The sequence below is a fragment of the Protopterus annectens genome, chromosome 1.part1, assembly GCF_019279795.1.
Source record: "Protopterus annectens isolate FY-2018-M chromosome 1.part1, PAN1.0, whole genome shotgun sequence".
Classification (NCBI taxonomy): Eukaryota; Metazoa; Chordata; order Ceratodontiformes; family Protopteridae; genus Protopterus; species Protopterus annectens.
This window is the reverse complement of record NC_056726.1, coordinates 1,569,910,244-1,569,922,993: the sequence shown is the minus strand read 5'-3', so window position 1 is coordinate 1,569,922,993 and position 12,750 is coordinate 1,569,910,244. Positions and strand designations below refer to the sequence as shown.

At 39.4% G+C, this 12,750-nt stretch overlaps 1 protein-coding gene across 1 annotated transcript in view; it reads right to left on the bottom strand.

Annotated features, from left to right (window-relative positions):
* Nucleotides 1–12,750, bottom strand: part of LOC122816536 (myomesin-3-like) — a 522,511-nt gene that overhangs the window by 479,945 nt on the left and 29,816 nt on the right. The window lies entirely within an intron of this gene.

Below are 12,750 nucleotides of genomic sequence, written 5' to 3'. Positions count from 1 at the left end.
TGTAGGGTTAGTGTGTGAGTGGCACATATGAGGATGGTGTTGAACAGTTAGTCCATATACTGTAATATTACTCTAGCTTACCATATGTGGCTGTGGTTGTGTTCACTTTGGTTGTGGTTATGCACTTTCACAGAGATGTATCATACTCTGTGCTGTGACATGCCTGTAGAGCCTGCTATATATGCAGGTACATGTTCATTCCCCCATATGAAATGTAGGCCAGTGTTGAGCCAGTCTGCCTGTAGCCTGCACAGTGCTTTGTTACATGTCTAGCAGCTTAGTGTACTTACCCAGTGAGATGTCATGTCCAGATGCTTTCCAGATGTACTGCTGCCGTGCCAACCTTAACAGTCATGTATGTCATGCAGGGTAGTGGGATGCTGTACAGATGTATGTCAATATCTAATGGGTAGTATGTGGCCATGGCACCACTGTACCAGCGGTTATTGTGTCAGGACAGACAGGGGTGTATGAATGCATACCCTCTGGGGGCAAATGTATACCAGTCGTTACGTGTTATACCCATCTACATGGCTGTTAACATCCACATTGTCAGGCTTGGTCCACATGTCTTGCAGTAAGGGTGTTCTGTGTGTACCTCTGCACTGTCCAGAGTGTGTTAGAATGTCCACATATATTGGCCAATATCTCTGCTGTAGTCCACAGGAGCATTACTGGCTAGCAGTGGTACTGTACTATGATATCCTTAGGATGTCTCTCAGTAGCCAGTGGCGCGCATGTCAAAAGCAGATGTGACCTCCCACACAAACACCATGTCTGTGAAGACAATCCCTATTACAGTAGCAATAGTCTACAAATATACCTGCTATACATACCTGACATCCCCCTGCACTATGAAGTTGGGACTATAGGGGCTGAAGTAGGGCTACACTCCATGTCCAAGATATATGGTGAAAATATATGTATATATAATTATCCAGATATCTATATAGATATATGCACATATACATATCAACATATATAGATGGATATGTATATGTACATATATATACATATAAACACCCAGATATATACATATACAGAGCAATATATGTCTACACATATACAGATAGAGATACATATGTACATATACATATGTATATCTACATATATATTGACAGTAGTAGGTATATCAGAATAGATATGTATGCACATATAGTTATAGATATCTACAATTATACCAACATAACTAGGCATATGTATACATATATCTATATATACATATACGTATATCTATATATACATATATCTATATATGTCTATATATACATATATATATATATATATATATATATATATATATATATATATATACACATGTATATGTATATGTACATACAAAGAGATGCACACATGGCCATATATATGTAGCACTATACAGATGTGTATACAGACATATGTATGAGTATATATGTGTATGTACATGTAGACATATATGGATCTATTATATGTATGCAATATTCCTGTCATGAGTAAACCTCATGGTTGTGTATACCCTCCCAGATGTATCTCACCGTATACATCTGCTATGTGTACATTATCATAAAACAACATATGTGATGCAATAGACATATTAATAACAAGGACTACACAATTTACGAACTAAAGGCAATTGTTCAATACTACTCAGTATGTGTATTGACAGCTATATTGGTGAAACAACAGCTGTCTTCACAGTGGTCATGGCATAGTGGTTAAGTGTTGTGAATTCAGTGTAAAGGATCCTGGGTTCAAGGGCTGTTCATTTTGATGCATCATAACTAACCTAGGCTGTTTCAACATGTGGGGGTATCAGGGTTAAGCTGCTTAAGGAATCTGGATGTACATTACCATACAGTTCACCTAAAAGTAAATTAATTAAATTAATTTGGGTAAATGCAGGCCTACTGCCTTCTGCCATACAAACTGTTCTGTTTGTCAGTGTGCTTGTGATGGTGTCAGTTATGCCTTGTTATGTAACAGTTACATCCCATTGTGTCAACTGAGGTCTTTACCCCCTAGGGATTGTGTACAGAGTGTAGATAGAGGCTGCTGAACTATACATCTGCATTACTTACTGTTGTTTGTTTGGTATCCTGTGGCCCAGTCTGTCTTTACTATTGTACTACTTGAAGGCCTCGGCCTAGACAGCAACATTTGTAAACCTTTCCAGACTACTGTATTAGTATAACTGTTTCACAGTTGCATTACTCTGTTTATATGGATGTCAGTGTCTAAACAGCTATATGACATGGCATATACAACTGTAAAGGTACACAAATAAAGCTTTCCCATTTATGCAAACCTGTGTGTGGTGTTATATCCTTTGACCTCTCTGTGGGTATATGTTGCAGGCAACGATTGCCATTTGTATGGGTGGTTAATACAGTGTCCAGTTGTTAAGGTGGTAACTGTAGGCATAGCAGCTGTTCCATATTGTGTGCACCTTCTACATATGTATCTTACTATACATATTTCTGGGTGTATAAGTGTAGTTACATATATATATATATATATATATATATATATATATATATATTTCATTTATTTTATTTATTTAATGATTTATTATCATTTATTTATTTAATGATTTTTCATTTATTTTGTTCTAGAAGTATTTATTATATATATATATGTGTGTGTGTGTGTGTGTGTGTGTGTGTGTGTGTGTGTGTGTGTGTGTGTGTGTGTATATATATATATATATATATATATATATATATATATATATATATATATATATATATATATATATATATATATATATATATATATATATATATATTATATATATATACATATGTATATCTGTATCTGTATATATGTGTCTGTGTATATGTATCCAACATTGTACATTCCCTATGGGAGCCAGACTTTACTGCATGATATGTTACTGATACCGGCCTGACATCATGCAAGTGGGATGGAGTACTGTTAACATCTTGTGCCCATGTCGTGTCAGGCCCTGGTTATGGGATTTGCAACAGTTGGTAGTGTATTACAGGGCAGACGTGTTTGGCTGTGGGGGTATACTTATTTGTACAAGACGTATGTTGTTTGGGGCCTTTTAACCCCATTAACGGTGCATGTGGACATAGATGTTTTTGTTATGTTCCCATTGTTGTCTACAGATGTATGTCCATATATACCTATATATATATATATATATATATATATATATATATATATATATATATATATCTGTGTTTATATATATATATATATATATATATATATAACTTGCTGTATATATATAGACATATAGATGTAGACATATACATCTCTATAGATGTATGCATTTGTATGTATATATGTTTATATTGATTGATATATATATATATATATATATATATATATATATATATATATATATATATACACATATATATATGGATTTACTTTATATCATCGAAATACTGAAATGTCGAATTTCAGTATCTCGAAGGTATAAAGTCGAATGTTTGAAATAGCGAACGTTCATAATCGCGAATTTCACATATGTCGAATATATGTTGAATTTGTGGTTATGAAGTTGTGCTACGTAATGTCGGTTTGTGTTCTGGTGGTGTGCTGTGTGTGGATGTAGGTGTTATGTCAAGTAAGTGAGTGTTTTGGAAGGGTTTTGAGTGGGAGTTAGAGTGTGTATGAGGGATTGGAGAATGTGCGTGTGTGAGTGAGCTTTTGTGTTGTGTTTGTGCAATTTTGGAGTTAGTATATATAAGTAGGGGGGTGTGGGGGTTGTGTATGTGTGTTTTATTTTGTTTATGTTGTGATGTGGGTGTTGTGTTGTATGTTTAGTGTAGTGTGTGTGGTGTTTTCGGTTATGTGGTTTCGCGGTTTTTGTTTGTCGGTGTTTTATGGATTCGGTTTTATAGTCTTGAGATACTGAAATTCGATATTTCAGCATTTTGAGGTTATAAAGTGAATATATATATATATATATATATATATATATATATATATATGTGTGTGTGTGTGTGTCTGTGTGTATATTTCTATATTATATCTATATCTACATACATAGATATATTTTATCTATTTAGATATTAATACACACACACACACACACACACACACACACACACACACACACACACACACACACACACACATACATCTACATGTTGGAATATATTCCCTGTACTGTTGAATGACTGGGCTGGATGATATGTTTGTGAAAATATCAGGCTTATGTATATCTGGCATGGCTTAGTGGTAAATCACTTTGGTTATGGTGAGCAGGGTCCTGGCTTTGAGCCTTGCAGTGGCTGTTTATTTTGTTGCTGGGCAGAACAAGGGCCATTGGATACAGAGTGATTAAGGCACTTTTACATGGGTTTGTGCAGGTTTGCGCAGAGGTAAGCACTGCTAACTTCTGGTTACAGTTTCTTATACTCAGTTAGCTTCTCAGTTACTTAACCTGTGTAGGCATTGTTTACCCCTGCACAAACAGGCTTAAACCCACTTACTGCCGCTTAAAAGTGCTTACTCCCGCTCACCCCCGTGCTAATTTTTTTAAAAGAAAAGAAAAAAGGGTTAATAAGAAAGTGGTGAAAAAGGGGCACAAAGAGGGAAAGATAGTAGGGAAAATAGCTAGGGATGTGCAGGAAGGGTGTGGGGAAGGTCCATAGCTGCCCATTTCTTCTACAGCAACAGCTGTGCATATACACTGAAATTGAAGCTATATTTGGATGCTGTAAACCCCGGGAGAGGGGTGAGGACAACAATAATAAGTTGTGATGCCAATTATACCAGATTATGTGTCCAGTGGACACATGTGCAAAATGGACAGCTATGTATAGGGCAAGATATTTTTTGGGAACAGATTGCCCTTTTTTTATTTTTTTTTTTCAGGTGAGAGTAGGATGTTGGGGAGGGATAGTAGGTATATTTGGGAAGGAGGTTGGGTAGGTTAACAGACAAGACAAGACACATACAGGGGTGGTATGTGACATGTGGGGTGTAAACACCTTGATGGGGAGGGATGTTGGGAAATCGGAAGCCTGTGAGTCCCCTGGTTTAAACAGTGGGACTGAGGTCTCCACCCATGGGCAGTCACCACTGCACCTTCACAGCCCCAAAGATGGCTGTGTTGGGGGCTGAGTCACAGAGCCAGGCTGACCCTATAGTTGTGATACATGGCCCTTGAGCTGGCATAGCAGATCACCAAAATGCTGTTTGAGCTCACTACGCACCACGACCCGGACCTGGCGATGGGTGACAGGTTCCTGTCCATGCCCGCTCGCGGGAGGGGCGATCCCAAACCTCTGAGGTGGTTCCACCCAAAGGTGGTTCAGGACCAATGGACAGGGAGGTCCCAGGTTGGGCCACAGACATGCTGGTGTCTGGTGACACGACCAGCTGAGGTGGGACAGCTGGGTCCGCTGGGACCGGCCTTCCCAAACGTGCTACAGTGTTTAGATTTTATCATCTTCTTATGTGGGTTATTAATAGTCAACACATTCCAGGGTTAGGTATAACAGCATGCATAGATATTCCCATTAACCCAAACACCAAATACGGAACAGTTGCATCGCAAACAGAACATATGCATATATGTGACCACAGTCATAAAAACAGCATGCAGGTACATTGATGACACCATGCCACCAATGTTGGAATAATTCAATATAGCACATGCATGAGAACAAATACATATATTTATTAACCAATAGGACATAATCAGAACATTGGAGTCATTACATACCGGTTGGGATGGGTATGTTGTTTATTGCTGGAGATATGGTGGGGGGGCAGAAAGATGTCAATTAACAACTAGTATATTCCTGTAGTCCACATTACTTTCCTAGACAGTGCTGTTATCTGTACCTTACAAGTATTACTACACAACCCTATAGCCTTAATTTGGACAGTGATATGGCTGTCATCGTTATACATGAACTGGTTTTACCTGCAGTATACACCTCTTACCTGGCATACCTGTGGAGGTAATGTTTAACACTAACTACCTGTTTCTACACACACTCCCAGATTCTGGGTTGATGTGCACATAGCTATCCAACTCTTTCTGCACAGACTCTGGCAATGTGTTGACCACATGCAGGTGTACCGAGACATATCTAGACTATTGCCCTCTTCAGCCTTTAGTGACTTGACACACACATATACATGCTTTCCTACACAGTTATATTATGTAGCACAGTGTGGGTGTCAGTGATCAGTGATATTTTATTATTCAGAGCAACTGCAACACTCACAATTCCCTACAATACCAGAGTAAACAGTACCAGTACAGGGTATAAATGTTTATATTTCTCAGCACAGTGTTCGTATCTGATGTACCTGTGGGAGCAATGTTTGTTAGCACTACCTGAATGTTGCCACACAAAGTTCCAGATTACACATTAGTATTATGCACATACATCTCACTTTGTTACTGTACACACTCTGGTCACACCTTGACAACATGCGGTGTAGATAGGATATACTTGGCGTATTACTCTCCTAACAGTTTCGGGAGTTGCTACGGTGACAGGTTAGTTCTCATAGCTGTTTGACAATCACTTGTATTGCCTGTTTGCTGCCTAAACATCTAGGATCATCCCACAGACTTAACAGGGGGACAGGAAGGAGATATGGGCCTATATACTGGAAATTCTGGTCTTATCTGTACAGTTGTGGGGTATGATTCTGTATGTAGCCTACTTCCACTCCCAGGATTCAGACCATGGCTGTGTCTGCTACAACATAAAGACTGTCCATCAAAGTTGCGTGTGCTATATAAATATTGCTGTATATCTCCTATCTGCTTTCTGGCTTATAATTCTCCTGTGCTTTTGCCTTCTGACCTTCTATTACAGAACTCTTATACAGATTTCCTAGACAGTTATATTTTGTAGGACAGTGTGGGCGACAGTGATGAGTAATACCTCATTATTCAGAGCAACTGCATCAGTCACAATGCCATACAATACCAATGTAAACAGTACCAGTACACGGTGTCATTCTTGTATCTCTGGGCACAGTGTTGGTATCTGACAGACCTGTGGAAGAAATGTTTGTTAGCACTACCTGAATGTACCAGATTCCATATTACTATTATGCACATACATCTCACTCTGTTACTGAACACACTCTGGCCACAGCTTGACAACATGGGGGTGTAAATGGGACATATGTGGCTTCTTACTCTCATAAGGTTTTGGGGAGTTGCTAGTGTGCCAGCTTTGTTCTCATAGATGTGTGTCAATCAGTTGTATTTCCTGTTTGCTGCCTATACGTCTGGAATCATCCCACTTATTTCCCAGGGGGGCAGGTTGACAGGCAACAGATATGGGTCACTTTACTGGACATTCTGGACATATATGTACAGTTGTGTGGTATGATTCTGTATGCAGAATACTACCACTGGCAGGATTCGAACCATGGCTGTGTCTGCTAAAAATACAACAATTCACATCTTGGTTGCATGTGATACTCAGGTTTTGTTGTCTGCCTTTTCCCTGTTTTCTGTCTGTGTCTCTCAGTTGTACTAAATGACCTCTGGGGATTACACCAATCATATACAGGCATTCCTACACATTCTATTTATGGTGCACAGTGTGGGTAACAGTGCTTAATACAACAGTGCTATTACGTGATTGCAAATCTACATTACCATATGATACCAGAGTATACACATGCAGTCCAGTAGTTAGACCTTTATTGTCAGGCTATTACGCTTTTATTTACATACATACTATATGAGACTTTTCCTGCCATATTCTCCAGTGTATGCAGTACCTGCCTTAAACAATACAAGTTTTATACAGGCAATTAATTTACTAATACTTTTAGATTTATTTCCTATGACAGTAAATACATGAGTATTACTGACCTGCCTCACTTCACAACCTCTCCAGGTGACTTCCATGGGCCTCCTGGTTCACGGCATGCTCAATTGTAGCTGTGGAGGACATAAGAGGAATATTTAGCCATACCTATCCATGATATACATGATCTGGCAATTATTACACACATAGTGGGGTGATACTTACACACAGCTGGGACATCCCCTACCATTCTAGCTTCTTGGATCCACTGCTCCAAGAGGTCCCCCTTATGCCACTTCAGGTTGGCATAGTGATGCCTGACCTGCTCACCAGTTTGGGGTATGCCAGTGGCACTGGTGAGGTCACTGGCGAGATGGTCCCAGGCTTTTGCCTTATATTGGGAATGCTGGTACTAGTCCTGCAGCAGTCTCTGCTCATGGTCTTTGATAAGGAGTCCTGCCATGACTCTGGACTCCTGGATGCACCAGTGCTGCACCTGAAAGCGCACTCCCTCTCCCCTTCCTGACATGGTGCCTGCAACGGGAAGCTACAACCAGTTATGAGATGTATTCCCACCTGTTAGGTTTAAGTAGGGCCGATTTCCCACACATTTCCGTGATTGGCCAGTTTTGAAAAGGCTAAGCTATGGCAAACCAGCTTACCTAAGGTTGGCATTGTTTAAAGGGGTATACCACTGGGCACAAGGAGTTAGGTGGCCTACACATTGCTTACACCTCCTAAGTTGGCCTGTGCAATGCTTAGTGTTGCTTACATTAGACTTTGCATTGTATTTTCTTTATGGCATTGATTTCTTATTCATTACACCTTATATATCTGCCTGGTATCCATGATTAATGTGTAAGTACACTCTATGGGGTCCTTGTGTTTTATTGGGGACTTCAACACTTTATTACAATTATACCTCACTTCTGGGCTTACTGCTGTACTCCAATTCACATATTTACGTTATGTACTGGGTTATGGAACATATGATTGTATACTGATTCCTTTCACAGGTTCAGTTTGATTTCACTATAGTGAGGACTTGTTTGGTGATACCTCATTCTTATGTACTGCTGTGAAGGCTTGGTGGTTAACTACTGTGATTATAGTGTATAGGGTACTGGGTTCAAAACCTTCAAGGCTATTTATTTTCTTGCTGGGCAGAACTGGGCCATTGGCTACAGAGTGATTAAGGCACTTTTGAGCAGTTGTATACAGGTTTTTCATGGGTTTGCATGAGGATAAGCACTGCTAACCTCCGGTTACATATGCTTACAGACAGTTAACTTTAATATTGCTTAAGTTGTGTGCGTAGTGCTTACCCCCATGCAAACAGGCTTAAACTCACTTACTAGTGCTTAAATATGCTTACTACTGCTTATTGGATCTTAAACTTGCTTACTAGTGCTATTTTCATTATGACACTGACACCTCACATATGCATTTAATGCAGTACTCCAGTTCACAAATATATGTAATTTAGTGGGTTATGCAACAAAAATATTTGTCATAACAAGCTTTGCCATGGAAAATGGAATGTGCTGCAATGGGACTCGAACCAGGAATGCCTGCACGTAAGGCAAATGCTGCGCCCGCTACACTATTGCTATACTGCTTCATTTGCATGTATCTTTCTTGTTATCCTTTTCAACCATTTAAGCTGCATTAACTGTAGCTAAGCAATGCTCAGACCCTCGCACCTACAGTTAACTTTAATCAGATTTTTAATAAAAAAAGAAAGGGTTTGTTCATTTTATTTGCATTTACTTGCTGTTGAACAAGAGGGGAAATGTTGATGGGGATATGCGGACACCTGTGAGCAGTCTCGCTCATTTCTTAGGCCTTTCTGCTGTTCTTCACTGTGAGGATGTGTATATTCTGAGAGCTCTGTTCTCAGACATGCCCCCCCCCCTGCACTCTTAAACACTCCATGTAAGATTAGGAGCTCAGGCAGCGCGTCTCATTAATATGCATGGCTCTCTGCCATCTTGCTCCTAAATGGCCGCTTCCATGCAGGACTAAGCTAGTCCTGCATGAAAGATTAGTAAACCTGGGGGATGGTGTTCTGGCTGGTGTGGTTCTCAAACAATCTGGAAATATATCGCTGATCGATAAGTATATTTCTTGGCATTTTAACCTTTCACAATTCTGCATTGTCTTAATTTTGCCTGACTGAATTATTGTTTGCCTGACTGAATTATTTTATATATTTTCAAGCATTGTTTTATGTTTCTCATCTGTCCTGAAACTGAATTATTTTATATGTTTTCTGACATTGTTTTATGTTTCTCATCTGTCCTGAAACTGCATCCCCCCTATTTCTGAGGTGGAGTTTATAAAACTGGTCTAATAGCGTTTGTGTTATGTGATTGCTTCAAGGCTTGCTGATTTAAAAATAGTTTCTGTTTGTAAATTCCTGAATACACTGTTGGAAACTCCTGGTGTTCTGGCTGGTGTGATTCTCAAACAATCTGGAAATATATCACTGATTGGTAAGTATATTTTGTGACATTTTATCCTTTCTGAGATCTGCTTTGTCTTAATTTTGCCTGACTGAATTATTGTTTGCCTGACTGAATTATTTTATATATTTTCTGGCATTGTTTTATGTTTCTCATCTGTCCTGAAATTGTTTTCCCCCCTCCTTCCCACCCTATTCTTGTAGAGTTGTTATAGTTGGTGGCTTTGCAGTTGCCCACCCCTAATGTAAATTTGATCTGGGGCACCCCTTCCAATCTGGTGCTCACTCTACTTAATACAGAGAGAACATTTGAGAAGGCCAACCCACTTAGGTTCTTAACCTTGAAATTTACTTCTGCTCCTCTTTCCTCTCTCCTTGCACTTTACCAAAAAAAAAAAAAAAATGCACTTTATTTTGCTTTTTCCTCTTCTTAAAAGTACTCAATTGTATTTATTCTGCTGCATTTATTACTGCTTGGCAGTAGCCTGATTAAATTGTAACTGTCATTCTAAGCCTTTCGGTTTAAGCACGTGGGCTTCAGATCAGTTGTTTTACATTAAGAAGGTTTGTGGTCTACACTGTTGTGGCAGGACAGATAGCTTACATCCTTCTAAGTTGGGAGTTGCTGATTGAAGGCTCAGTGTCTGTTATTCTAAAAGTGTATTAGTTCAGTTTAAGCCCTTGGGCTTCAGGCCAGTTATTTTACATTAATAAGGGTTGTGGTCTGCACTCTTGTGGTAGGCAAGGTTATATTCTGCCCTTCTGAGCTGGGAATTTCTGGTTAAAGGATTATTGTACCTGCTTATTTGAACTGTTTCTTTCTGAAATTGGTACGCCTAGTTTGCTGTAGCATAGACTAGATTCAGGCATGCTGAATCTAGTTTTGTTTGTATAACTTGAGCACTAATCCATGCCATCTTTTTTGGATAAGGTTCCCCTGCACCCTAGTGGCAGGAGTGTGCAGTTAGATCTTGACTGATTGAAGACTGCTAGAACAGGGCTCAGTTTTGAGCTTTTTTACTGGTTAATTGGGTAATTTGTTTAAATCAATTGCTCGTTTTCTATTGTTATATAAAAAAATGCACTTTATTCATCTGCTTTTACTGTAGGTGTGTTTCTTTCTACTATATTGCATTTATTCTGCTGCATTTATTACTGCTTGTTAGTTGCCTGATTAAATTGTAACTGTTATTCTAAGCCTTTGGTTGAAGCATTTGGGCTTCAGACCAGTTATTTTACATTAAGAAGGTGTGGTCTGGACTCTTGTGGGAGGAGAGGGTAGATTCTGTCATTCTGAGCTGGGAGTTTCTGGATAAAGGCTTATTTGCCTGCTTATTTGAAATGTTTCTTTCTGAAATTGGTCCACCTTGTTTGCTGTAGCATAGACTAAATTCAGACCTGCTGAATCTAGCTTTGTTTGTATAACTTGAGCACTAAATCCAGACCATCTTTTTTGGAGAATATTCCCCTGCACCCTAGTGGCAGGAGTGAGCAGTTAGAACTTGTCTAATCAAAGATTGCTGTAACGGGGCTCAGTTTTTAGCTTTTTATTGATTAATTTGCTTACATCAGTTTGCTCATTTGCTATTGTTATATTAAAAAAAAAAACACTTTATGCATCACCACTTAGCTAGGGTTAAATTATTCCCGGAGCCATAAATTCTGCTCTTCAAATTTTCACTTAGAACTAGCCAGTTTTTTAGTTTTAGCACTCAAATCTGTTTCTTTGAGCTCAGTACTTGTTCAGAACTCGTTGTAAGAACTAAATAAGCTACAAATTACTACAGCACTCAACTTTCCTCACTTGTCTAGAGGAAAACAGTGTTTAGTACTTTATAAATCAGCACCTATCCAGACATGTCTAAGGGTCAGCTCCCGGTGTTTTCTCCTGTCTACCTGATGAATCTGGGCATCTTGGGGTAATGCAGCAATTGCCTCATGTACACAGACAACCCTCTCCTCCTACCACCCAACACTACAACCTGTGAGAGATGCACGTATATAGCCAAACTGGAAGCAAAGCTCTCTTCACCGAAGACTGGACTAGACAGTCAAGAGGAGAAGGTAAACACTTGCACCACACCACACTCATCACATAGTCCCTCAAAACCTACACCACTAAAACACACACATAGCAACAAAAAACACACACCTACATTCACAGAGGCTCTCAATAAAAATCTGCTCAAGCAACAGAGGCCTCCACAGCAGAAACGCATGCAACCTCCACCCCCCAACACAACCCAAATGACACATAGCCCACAAACTCAGTGTGCCACTCAACCACAATCCATAAGGCATAACAACATACACAATACTCTAGTCATAGGTGACTTTATAGTCAGGCACATTAATGTTTCACTCACCAGGCTAAACAAGGAGAAAGTCACTGTCAGCTGCCTGTAGGGTGCCAGGATCTGCCACATAACACATGCACTCAGGTCACACTATAACAAGTACAAATATGAATCTGTCATTGTCCCTGTTGGTGTGAATGACCTGAGATGTACCTCCCTGGACTACATGAAAAGAGAC